General features: G+C 39.8%; 1 pseudogene; it reads left to right on the forward strand.

Moving 5' to 3' along the window:
- Positions 1-1,578: 1,578 nt before the first annotated feature.
- LOC125548700 (uncharacterized) lies at positions 1,579-12,263 on the forward strand (annotated as a pseudogene).
- The last annotated feature ends 1,541 nt before the right edge of the window (positions 12,264-13,804 follow it).

Below are 13,804 nucleotides of genomic sequence, written 5' to 3' on the forward strand. Positions count from 1 at the left end.
ATTTTAGTCACATATCTTGCAAAATGGACATCGGTTGTACCACAACTTGGAGGAACGCTCGCTCACGTGCGTGTGGAGCGTTGCACACTCGCGGACACCCTTCACTTGCTCTACTGACCTCCACCGGTAGCAAGGTCGTCCTCGGCACCAGAAAGACGGCAAGCGCAGTGCCCTTCTCACAAAGGTGAGTCGTGAGCACTGAGCAGCACACATTCTCTTCCTAATTTTTCTTTATCTTGCTTGATGTGATTGTATGTATTTATGTGTGTTGTTAATAAAAAGGAAATTCCATATAAAATTATGTGTTAAACAGAGAAATTGAGCAAAGCTGCATACTAGCTATTTTCGAACACTCCTAGGCTCCATTTAAACAGCTCTTCAGCCACCAATTGAGCAGCATAACAGTTGTATCCCAGGCTAATTTCAAGCAAGAATTCATCAGCGGATCAACAACACTACATCAAGATATATATATATATATATATATATATATATATATATATATATATATATATATATATATATATATATAGACATATGCCACAAGATTTTAGTAGGATATAACAAACTATCTCAGCGAGATATATAACACAAGTTTCAACATGAAAGCACACAAGTTTCAGCAGCCATACTTGTATAGATTGTTCACACAAAAGACCATAAGTTGACGGCAAAGTAATGAAAATAATAACAACACTAAAAACCACAAGTTCATAGCAACAGTGCGTACATAGAATCACTGTCAAAATAGCAACATCACTAAAAGAACATCAACTACTCTTCTCTTCTCTTCATCACCAAACTGGTAGTGTTGGGCACTAGCTTTTGTTCTCATTTGCCACATCAGATGACACTATGCAGGGGGTGTCTTGTTTGAACCTGTTTCACATTAGATTAAACTTCAGGAGAGATACTACTCATAGGTGACCATCAAAAAAGTTCAGGGACTTATATTCATGGCTTAAACATGTGAAAAGCACCTTACCAAGAGATTAAAAACAATACAAAGAACCCTTGGTCATCATCTGATTCTTCTTGTCCCAAAGGAGCAACATGCCCATCATTTACGTAAGCCTCATCATCATCAGTATCATCATCATATTCGAACTGGACATCTTCAAACTCAACAGGTTTTATATTTTCTATGACTGAAACATCAACGTTGAATCCTTCATCATCATTTCTGCACCAACTAGTGATGTCTTCAGGTACTGTAATCTTTGGCACTATAATTTCTGCATCAACGACATCCAATACGTCTGCCTCACCACCTTCATCCGCTTCAGCAGCTTCATCAAGGCCTACACCATTTAAAACAGAAGGAGCAAACAAATTGCGTGAATTCATTTTAATATGAGTTAAACTGATTTTATGCCTGCTTAATGCATTGCATTTCTTCTTAAATTGACTCAAAATTTTATGCATGGTTTACCTACACAAGGGCACAATGATGAATTTTACGGAGGATGCTCCTGGTACACAACATCCTTACTTCATAATCACCTATCTGAATGGTGCAGAACATCAATGCTTTGTTAATGCTAAGTCCCATGATTGTTTTTGTGTGCAGTAAAGAAAGGCTATGTTCTCTTAACAAGGATGGAAAGTATAACGGCATACAAAATCCAACGTGGACAACCCAGATCTGGTAAATTGTTTAGCACTAGTTATAATGCATAAAATCTTGGTGTGGGTTAAATAGCTAAACCTTCAAGACTACTAAATCTTTTACAGGAACTCCAGAACAATCTGACACTCCAGTGTCTGCTAATGACATGTGTTCCCTTGATGAATGACCATCCCATTCTCGCCGCAACCGTGCGCTGCTACGTCTTGAGCTTGCGTTGGTTTTCCCCGAAGAGGAAGGGATGATGCAGCAGAGTAGCGTAAGTATTTCCCTCAGTTTTTGAGAAACAAGGTATCAATCCATTAGGAGCCCACGCTCAAGTCCCTCGTACCTGCACAAAGCGATAGCTACTCGCAACCAACGCGATTAGGGGTTGTCAAGCCCTTCACGGTCACTTACGAGAGTGAGATCTGATAGATAGAATATTTTTGGTATTTTTGATATAAAGGCGCAAATTAAAAAGTAAAAGCAAAGTAAATAGCAAAACAATATAAAAGTGATGGAGATTGATATGATGAGAATAGACCCGGGGGCCATAGGTTTCACTAGTGGCTTCTCTCAAGAGCATAAGTATTCTACGGTGGGTGAACAAATTACTGTTGAGCAATTGATAGAATTGAGCATAATTATGAGAATATCTAGGCATGATCATGTATATAGGCATCACGTCCGTGACAAGTAGATCGAAACGATTCTGCATCTACTACTATTACTCCACTCATCGACTGCTATCCAGCATGCATCTAGAGTATTAAGTTAAAAACAGAGTAACGCCTTAAGCAAGATGACATGATGTAGAGAGATAAATTCATGCAATATGAAATAAACCCCATCTTGTTATCCTCGATGGCAACAATACAATACGTGCCTTTCTGCCCCCTCTGTCACTGGGTAAGGACACCGCAAGATCGAACACAAAGCTAAGCACTTCTCCCATGGCAAGAACTACCAATCTAGTTGGCCAAACCAAACGGATAATTCGAAGAGACTTGCAAATATAACCAATCATACATAAAAGAATTCAGAGAAGATTCAAATATTATTCATAGATAGACTTGATCATAAACCCACAATTCATTGGTCTCAACAAACACACCGCAAAAATAAGATTACATCGAATAGATCTCCATGGGAGAGGGGGAGAACTTTGTATTGAGATTCAAAGAGAGAGAAGAAGCCATCTAGCTACTAACTATGGACCCGAAGGTCTGAGGTAAACTACTCACACTTCATCGGAGGGGCTAGGATGATGTAGAAGCCCTCCGTGATGATGGCCCTCTTCCGGCGGAGCTCCGAAATAGGCCCCAAGATGGGATCTCGTGGATACAGAAAGTTGCGGCAGTGGAATTAGGTTTTTGTCTCCTCTTCTGATCGTTTGGGGGTACGTGTGTATATATAGGAGGAAGGAGTATGTCGATGGAGCATCGAGGGGCCCACGAGGCAGGGGGGCGCGCCCCCCACCCTCGTGACCACCTCTTTGATCCCTTGCAGTAGGGTCCAAGTCTCCTGGATCACGTTCGGTGAGAAAATCACGTTTCCGAATATTTTATTCTGTTTGGACTCCGTTTGATATTCCGTTTATCCGAAACACTGAAATAGGCAAAAAACAAAAATTCTGGGTTGGGCCTCCGATTAATAGGTTAGTCCCAAAAATAATATAAAAGTGGAAAATAGAGCCCAATATAGTCCAAAACATTAGATAATATAGCATGGAGCAATCAAAAATTATAGATACGTTGGAGACGTATCAGGCATCCCCAAGCTTAATTCCTACTCGTCCTCGAGTAGGTAAATGATAAAAAGAGAATTTTTGATGCGGAGTGCTACTTGGCATAATTTCAATGCAAATCTTCTTAATTGTGGAATGAATATTCAGATTAGAAAGATTCAAGATAAAAGTTTATATTGACATACAAAATAATAATACTTCAAGCATACTAACAAAGCAATTATGTCTTCTCAAAATAACATGGCCAAAGAGAGTTATCCCTACAACATCATATAGTTTGGCTATGGTCCATCTTCCCCACACAAAGTATTTAAATCATGCACAACCCCGATGACAAGCCAAGCAATTGTTTCATACTCTAACTTTTTCAAAACTTTTCCAATCTTCACGCAATACATGAGCGTGAGCCATGGATATAGCACTATAGGTGGAATAGAATGGTGGTTGTGGAGAATACAAAAAGGAGAAGATAGTCTCACATCAACTAGGCGTATCAACGGGCTATGGAGATGCCCATCAATAGATATCAATGTGAGTGAGTAGGGATTGCCATGCAACGGATGCACTAGAGCTATAAGTATATGTAAGCTCAAAAAGAAACTAAGTGGGTGTGCATCCAACTTGCTTGCTCATGAAGACCTAGGGCAATTTGAGGAAGCCCATCATTGGAATATACAAGCCAAGTTCTATAATGAAAAATTCCCACTAGTATATGAAAGTGATAACATGAGAGACTCTCTACTATGAAGATCATGGTGCTACTTTGAAGCACAAGTGTGGTAAAAGGATAGTAACAGTGTCCCTTCTCTCTTTTTCTCTCATCATTTTTTTGTTTGGGCCTTTTCTTTTTTTTTATGGCCTCTTTTTTTTCGTCCGGAGTCTCATCCCGACTTATGGGGGAATCATAGTCTCCATCATTCTTTCCTCACTGGGACAATGCTCTAATAATGATGATCATCACACTTTTATTTTTCTTATAACTCAACAATTACAACTCGATACTTAGAACAAAATATGACTCTATGTGAATGCATCCGGCGGTGTGCCGGGATATGCAATATGACAATGATGAAGTGTGTCATGATGAACTAGATGGTGGAAAGTTGCATGGAAATATATCTCGGAATGGCTATGGAAATGCCATAATAGGTAGGTATGGTGGCTGTTTTGAGGAAGGTATATGGTAGGTGTATGATACCGGCGAAAGTTGTGCGGTATTAGAGAGGCTAGCAAAGGTGGAAGGGTGAGAGTGTGTATAATCCATGGACTCAACATTAGTCATAAAGAACTCATATACTTATTGCAAAAATCTAGAAGTTATCAAAGCAAAGTATTATGCGCATGCTCCTAGGGGGATAGATTGGTAGGAAAAGACCATCGCTCGTCCCCGACCGCCACTCATAAGGAAGATAATCAATAAATAAATCATGCTCCGACTTCATCACATAACGGTTCACCATACGTGCATGCTACGGGAATCACAAACTTCAACACAAGTATTCTTTAAATTCACAACTACTCAACTAGCATCACTTTAATATTATCACCTCCATAACTCAAAACAATTATCATTCTTCAATCTTTTCTTAGTATTCAACACACTCAAAAGAGAGTTTCACAAATCTTGAATACCAAGCATATTATTATTAGGAAAATTACCATGCTATTAAGAGACTCTCAAATTAATTTAAGTGAAGCATGAGAGATCAATAGTTTCTTTAAAACATATCCACCACCGTGCTCTAAAAGATCTAAGTGAAGCACATAGAGCAAAATTATAACGCTCTAAAGATATAAGTGAAGCACATAGAGAAAAATTATCTAGCTCAAAAGATATAAGTGAAGCACATAGAGTAAAATTATCTAGCTCAAAAGATATAAGTGCAGCACATAGAGCAAAATTATCTAGCTCAAAAGATATAAGTGAAGCACATAAAGCAAAACTACTTAGCTCAAAAGATATAAGTGAAGCACATAGAGTATAATATCAAATTTTAATTCATGTATGGCTCTCTCAAAAGGTGTGTACAGCAAGGATGATTGTGGCATACTAGCAAACAAAGACACAAATAATACAAGACACTCCAAGCAAAACACATATCATGTTGGTGAATAAAAATATAGCTCCAAGTAAATTACCGATGGAAGTGGACGAAAGAGGGGATGCCTTCCGGGGGCATCCCCAAGCTTAGGCTCTTGCCACTCCTTGTTCCATGATCCATCAAAAGAATTCACCCAAAACTTGAAAACTTCACAACACAAAACTCAAAATAGAAAACTCGTGAGCTCCGTTAGCGAAAGAAAACAAAAGACCACTTCAAGGTACTGTAATGAACTCATTATTTATTTATATTGGTGTTAAACCTACTGTATTCCAACTTCTCTATGGATTATAAACTATTTTACTAGCCATAGATTCATCAAAATAAGCAAACAACACACGAAAAACAGAATCTGTCAAAAACAGAACAGTCTGTAGTAATCTGTAGCTAGCGTAAGATATAGAACCCCAAAAATTCTAAAATAAATTTCTGGACGTTAGGAATTTATCTATTAATCATATGCAAAAAGAATTAACTAAATATCACTTTTCAAATAAAAATGACAGCAGTTCTCGTGAGCGCTAAAGTTTCTGTTTTTTACAGCAAGTTCAACAAGACTTTTCCCAAGTCTTCCCAACGGTTCTACTTGGCACAAACACTAATTAAACACAAAAAACACAACCAGAACATAGGTTAAATAATTTATTTATTACTAAACAGGATCAAAAAGCAAGGAATAAAAATAAAATTGGGTTGTCTCCCAACAAGCGCTATCGTTTAACGCCCCTAGCTAGGCATAACGAGCAAGAATAGATCTAGGTATTGCCATCTTTGGTTTTAGAGAAAAGGAGAGCAAACTTGTTATCTATGGAATTAATCTGTCTATTTTGACAGAGTACATGTCCATTAATGGTAGAAGAAAGATTAAGAATGTTGCGGAAATTGGCATCTAGGCTAGCTTTTATCTCTTTAATAGATTTGTTTTGGTAAGAAAGCAAGAGAGATGTGATTTCAGTTTTCTCATTAATGGGGTGCCCAAATATAGTTTTCATCCTCTCATAGGTATCTATGGGGTCCCCTTCAAGAAAACCCCCCTCGAAAATAGAATCTAAGACTTGTTTGAATGAAGCGGGTAGCCCAACATAAAAGCTTTTTAAGTAAACCTCAATTTGATATTGGGGTACATAGCTAGCCCGGATCCTTAACAGCCTATCCCAAGCATCTTTCAAATATTCATCAAGTAAATAACGAAAAATTCCAGAATCATCTTCATCGAAATTACTAAGGTTCTCATTGATAACTCCGGCAAGTTGTTCTATAGCATTCCGATTTATGAGTTTAGATAAGATAGCAAGATTGTCTAATTCACTAGAACTTGGGAGAGAACCCCCAACTCTTTTTGGTTCTTTCATGGCGAGGGAAAAGAGGCAAATAGAGAGGGAGGATAGAGAGAGAGGGCGAATAAAACGGAAAGGGTGAATTGGGGGAGAGGAAAACGAGAGGCAAATGGCAAATAATGTAATGCGAGAGATAGGGATTGTGATGGGTACTTGGTATATGACTTTTTGCGTAGACTCCCCGGAAACGGCGCTAGAAATCCTTCTTGCTACATCTTGAGCTTGCATTGGTTTTCCCCAAAGAGGAAGGGATGATGCAGCAGAGTAGCGTAAGTATTTCCCTCAGTTTTTGAGAACCAAGGTATCAATCCAGTAGGAGCCCACACTCAAGTCCCTCGTACCTGCACAAAGAGATAGCTACTCGCAACCAACGCGATTAGGGGTTGTCAAGCCCTTCACGGTCACTTACGAGAGTGAGATCTGATAGATAGAATATTTTTGGTATTTTTGATATAAAGGCGCAAATTAAAAAGTAAAAGCAAAGTAAATAGCAAAACAATATAAAAGTGATGGAGATTGATATGATGAGAATAGACCCGGGGGCCATAGGTTTCACTAGTGGCTTCTCTCAAGAGCATAAGTATTCTACGGTGGGTGAACAAATTACTGTTGAGCAATTGATAGAATTGAGCATAATTATGAGAATATCTAGGCATGATCATGTATATAGGCATCACGTCCGTGACAAGTAGATCGAAACGATTCTGCATCTACTACTATTACTCCACTCATCGACCGCTATCCAGCATGCATCTAGAGTATTAAGTTAAAAACAGAGTAACGCCTTAAGCAAGATGACATGATGTAGAGAGATAAATTCATGCAATATGAAATAAACCCCATCTTGTTATCCTCGATGGCAACGATACAATACGTGCCTTGCTTCCCCTTCTGTCACTGGGTAAGGGCACCGCAAGATCGAACCCAAAGCTAAGCACTTCTCCCATGGCAAGAACTACCAATCTAATTGGCCAAACCAAACGAATAATTCGAAGAGACTTGCAAAGATAACCAATCATACATAAAAGAATTCAGAGAAGATTCAAATATTATTCATACATAGACTTGATCATAAACCCACAATTCATCGGTCTCAACAAACACACCGCAAAAAGAAGATTACATCGAATAGATCTCCACAAGAGAGGGGGAGAACTTTGTATTGAGATTCAAAGAGAGAGAAGAAGCCATCTAGCTACTAACTATGGACCCGAAGGTCTGAGGTAAACTACTCACACTTCATCGGAGGGGCTAAGATGATGTAGAAGCCCTCCATGATGACGGCCCTCTTCCGGCGGAGCTCCGGAACAGGCCCCGAGATGGGATCTCGTCGATACAGAAAGTTGCGGCAGTGGAATTAGGTTTTTGGCTCCTCTTCTGATCGTTTGGGGGTACGTGTGTATATATAGGAGGAAGGAGTACGTCGGTGGAGCACCGAGGGGCCCACGAGGCAGGGGCGCGACCTAGGGGGGCGCGCCCCCCACCCTCTTGACCACCTCTTTGATCCCTTGTAGTAGGGTCCAAGTCTCCTGGATCATGTTCGGTGAGAAAATCATGTTTCCGAAGATTTTTTTTCTGTTGGGACTCCGTTTGATATTCCATTTATCCGAAACACTGAAATAGGAAAAAAGCAGCAATTCTGGGCTGGGCCTCCGGTTAATAGGTTAGTCCCAAAAATAATATAAAAGTGGAAAATAAAGCCCAATATAGTCCAAAACAGTAGATAATATAGCATGGAGCAATCAAAAATTATAGATACATTGGAGACGTATCATGCGCTACTACAGGATGGTACTTGCTTTCGTTTACATTTGTGTCATCATTTCTTACAATCTAATACCGAGTAATACAAATTTTTTGTATGATTTGGGCTGTAGAAGCTAGTGGACAGAAGAAGAAAGGCCAAGGTGTTTTCAAAGGTTTTAAAGCATCTAAGAAGCGTTTTGCCAATGGATCTGCAAAGCTAAATATTACATTCTCTGGAAAAATGGGTGGTACAGTAGGAATGAACTATCGTTCGTTCAAGGATGACGTGGTAGTCATAATGAAAAGAAAGTTACCACTCATAGGAGTGAGGACATGGTCGGACATTCACCCTATAATCCATCGACTCATTGTTGTAGATATGATAGTGCGTACAATCTTTTCCACATGTGTTATCTTATTTTACCATCGATAATGCACTACTTATGTATATTTATTTGTTGTATGTTTACAGGACAGATGGGACCTGGAAGATACACCAGAAACAGAAGAAAAGGTTCTCAAAACTGCGAAAGAGCGATATAGAGGCTGGCGATCAACTCTAAGCTCCACTTACAAGGCATACAAAATAGATGCAGCTAGATTGGCTAATCTACTGGAAGATTTACAACCAGAAGAGTGAGAATGGATGATTGAGTACTTTGGCACTGATTCAAAATTCTAGGTTATCTCTATGATCACTGTTTGTCTACTATGTGTAAAGATGAAATGGCTAGTCTCACGTTATATTTGGTTCCAATGAATTGCTAGGATCGTAGCCAAAAGAACGCCGATAACCGTAAGAAACAGAAGACAAAACACAGAATCGGATCAAAATCTTACTCGCAAGTTAGTTTTGAGAAGGTATGAGTCCAACTAAATATGTATGCCTCGTTGCTAAATATGGTGTCATGTTTCAAGCATCTTATTGTTATATTACTTGCAGAGAAACTTGGAAACTGGAGAAGAGCCAGATTGTATTGCTCTATGGGAACTCACCCACACGAACGATGGAACATGGTCTAACACAGATTCCCAGAAAGTTTACGTGAGTACATTGACTTTTGGTTATTCTATAGTTAGTCAATGATGTGCATTCGGCATGTTTCATCATGAGATGGGATTATTCATGTGTTGGACCGTGTTATTCTTGTTTCATCTTCTATAGTGTCAACATTGATGTCGCACCTATAATTGTTCCTTTCATTTTTAGGACAAAGCACTTGAAGAGGTTAAAAACAAAGAAACTGAAACTGAAGGTCCACTTTCAAGTGAGCAGAAAAACAATATTTTTCAGACCGCATACAAAGACACTCTGGAATGCAAGTCATCGCAGCCTCGTGGGTACGGATAGATGGCGAAAAATTCAACTGGTTCTGAAAGGTTTCGTATCCAGATTGAAGAGCAAGCTCGTGCTATAGCAGCCACCCAGGAGAGCGAAACTCTCAGCTCAGCCAGCAGGTCAACGAATTGGAAGATCAACTACAAGCTGAACATGCAAACACACAAGAGAGGATTAACTTGGAGTGTGCTGAGAGAGAACAACTTGAGGAGAGGTTAAAAGAAGAGTGTGCTGAAAGGGAAAGATTATTGCAAGAGGAGCGAACATCAAGACTGGAATTTGAAAAAAAAACATGATGGCAAAGTTTGTAGAATTGAGCCAACAGATGGGAACCCAACAGGTGATTACAGTCATACGCTTTTGACCTTGTAAGATTTATGTTGCTTACTTGCATTGCTAAAAGTGCACTTCTATTTACAGGTGCCTGCGAAGAGGGTTGACAACAAAGAAAATAGTAATCCAAACTTGCAAAATATTCTATTACAAAGATCTATTCCTAATAAGACTTCAGGTTCAAGGCCAACTGCTATTTCTTCAAATGCGCTCATACAAGCTGCAGCAAGGAATTCTCGAATGTTTAAAGCAATGGTAAGTCACAACCTTGCTTTCTCTTCATGTTCACCTACATTTTATACGTCATTGGCCTTCATAATTAGCTAGTTGCTTGTTCTCTTTTACCATGTGTTGTTGTTGCATCAAGTCACAACTTAAACAAAAAATGAATATGTGCTAGCCAGGGACATGAACTTTACTGAAACTATACATCGAGTCACAACTTAAATCAATAGCAGAAGCTTTTATTATTGAGGATACCAAGTACCAGCTCAAATTATGGTTTTCTTATTATGAAATTAATGTATGTCGTCGCTCGACAAACTCTTTTCTCACGAGCTTGCTAGTCTTGGTAGGATGTACAAACCTAACCACTATGTGGAATGGGCAGGGCCGGTCCTGATATTTCGGGGGCCCAAGGCGAAATTACAACCAGGGCCCCTACTATAAAGATCAAAATAATAATCTCATTTTTTAGTTCATTCCTTTACTTAACTTATTATTGTCTATTGTTCCAAAATAACACAAAATTTGTAAATGGTGTATTCCTTTACTTAATTAGACAAATCGAATACATGATAGAGGGCAAACATCAAGATGAAAGGTTTATAAAGTTTTAAAGCTTCATTTGCAACAATAAAAGATCATTTACCTACCTGATGGCTATGGGAGTCTGAGTGGCTTGTTATATAACCATGCTTGGATTGAAATTATGCGTGTAAGAATAGCTGAGACCTTCTTCCAATTTTTAAGTTAAATTTGCAGTCATGATGATTTGGAGAGAGAATGCAAAGACCGACAATCGAACACATAGTAGGAAATTTTTTCAATAGATAAGGCGATTGGTGTTCTATTGATAAAGTCCAGATTGAAGTAAGAAATAGAGCAATGGGCACACGAAATCAAAATTTTGTATTGCATCATATGCGAGACCTTCTAAGATCTGACTGTTGCTGCACCATATAAACGTGACCAACTAGAAAAAGGAAGTTAGGGATGACCTTATAAGTAGGGTGGCTTCGTCTTGCACATGAGAGGCATCTCACGAATGCGGGATAACACAACGGGCCCGGGGACCTGGAGGAAGACCAGCCGGCCACATGGCGGAGAGCGATCTACATCAGCGGCGCGTCTCACAATCGGGGCCCTCGAGGGAATAGTATCGTCACGAAGCTGCGAACTCGCGATAAAAAGAAGGAAAAACATGAATACTCGTGGACTACGTGCGTCTAGGTCGCTGCCTCCTTATGGTCTGGGCCATGGGCTCCTTGCGAACCCTGGAGGGGGGCCCTAGATTTCGGGGGCCCTGGGCGGCCGCCCCCTGCCACCCCCTCAGGGCCGGCCCTGGGAATGGGAGGCCGATGTACCAGCCCTTATGGTTGCATGTGCTTTGGGTGATTCAGCCCAGCATCCTTAAGTTATAAAGTAATGTTTTTTCTCAAAAGAGAAGCTTTTAGTAGATGTACTAGTGCTTATGCTTTACACGTTTACACTTGTATAATTGTTCTGATCCCTCAGTTACATGCTTGCTGACACAGTATTAGTCTAGTTAGTTTGACGATAGTTCTTTTTAACAATGGGGCTAGAATAATTGTATGGTGTATGTTATGTTCGACTCATTAACTAGAACCTTTTTTATTTCTTGATTGCAGGATCCAAAGAACTAGCTGGACTGGACTCTAGATCACAGACATTTTAGTCTTCGCAGTTAATTAGGATGGCGAAATTACATTTGAGTTTCATTTGATGGATATTTGCTATGAGAATTATGAATTTTATGAATTTACATATTATACGTATGGTTTTGAATATTGTAATTGAAAGCCTGTATTTTTTTACGGTTGCAATAGGTTATTATCACAACCCACTTTTGGTTGCCACATGCTAGCACCAATACAAATATATTGTTGCGTCATATCTCAGTCTCTACGCCTACCTGTTTTGTTGCACTAGGATGTTGCAACAGAGCACTTTATATTGTCGTAATAGCTTGTCACCATAATTGTTTTCATGATGCGATAACTATTTCACCACCAAAGTACGTTTTGTTGAAATAGAGTATCGCCACGGAAAGGTTAAGTTGTCGTAATAGTTTTTTGCTACAAAGACTTTACTTGTTGTGATACCTATTTATCACTACCAAAACAAGTATGTTGCAATTTACTGTTATGACGACTGGAATATTTGTTGTTATAAGTTAATGCCACAAGTGCAGTGGGTCGTGGCAACATGCCTAATGCGAGGAAAACAAGGATTGTTGCCATAGTTTATTGCCGCAAGTGTGGTGGGTCGTGGCAACATGCATAATGCCACAAAAATAAGGATTGTGGCCATAGTTTATTGCCACAATTGACTATTGCCACGGAAGAGTATTGCGCCACAAAACGGTCGTCGTTGGCATAGGTTGTTGTCACAAATGTCTATCGCTACGAGATATCAGTCGCCACGATTCGTTACATGTTGCATTAAAGCTATCTCCACAAATCAAATTGTAGCATCAGGTGAGTGTTGCCACGGGAAAACATGTGGCAACTTCCCGCATAGATGTTGCGATAGCACGCTTTATTGCCGCAATTCCTTTTTCGTGGTAATAACCTATTACCATGTGTCCAGTCGCAACGGTTGCCAACGAATGTCGTTTCGTGGCAATAGGTACTTATCGCCACGAAACAACATGTATTGCAACAAACAGTTTTGTTGCAATAGACCCGGATCCTTGTAGTGATTCTTGTGCACCTTTTCAAGAACTAATTGTTTAAATTTGAATTATGTGCATTAATGCCTACAAAATGCACATAATCCCCTAAATATTGTAAATGAACCCAGAAAAGTGTCAAATTTCAACGTAGAAAAAAACTCATGGATGAAGGACAAAGGAAATTTGGATTCCTATTCAATCTCGGTGATTTACTATCGCACACGATTCATCTCCGTCGCCTCTGCGAACCATGCTCACACATGCAAAAGGAAAAAAAGAAAACCCTTGCCCACTTCGTGCCCACTCACTCGCCGCGGACTCCTCCTCAAGTCTGCACCCTAAGCTCAACGGCTGTTGGTGGCGGGCGTAGGTCGCACTCCAAACGGCATGGGATTTCGCCCCTACCGCTTTCCGCCGCCTATCTGCACCGACATTCTAGACTCTGGTCGACTGGGGTTTTCTGCGGAATTGAGCCAGGGATTTTTTTCATGGAGAAGGTAATCAACTTAGAGAAATATTCAGTCATCTCTTATCGCAGTCCGTTCATTGCTATTAATCAACCGGCGGAAATCGCCGTGGAATCATTTTTGTTCTGGCTGATTCCTGGGTGTTCATTCATGTGTCCACAGTGCGAGCACAAATCGGGCAACCGTGGTCGTGGTCAGTCGGAAACG

This window comes from Triticum urartu, chromosome 1A (genome assembly GCF_056163025.1).
Source record: "Triticum urartu cultivar PI428250 chromosome 1A, HENAU_Tu73, whole genome shotgun sequence".
In the NCBI taxonomy this organism is placed as follows: Eukaryota; Viridiplantae; Streptophyta; class Magnoliopsida; order Poales; family Poaceae; genus Triticum; species Triticum urartu.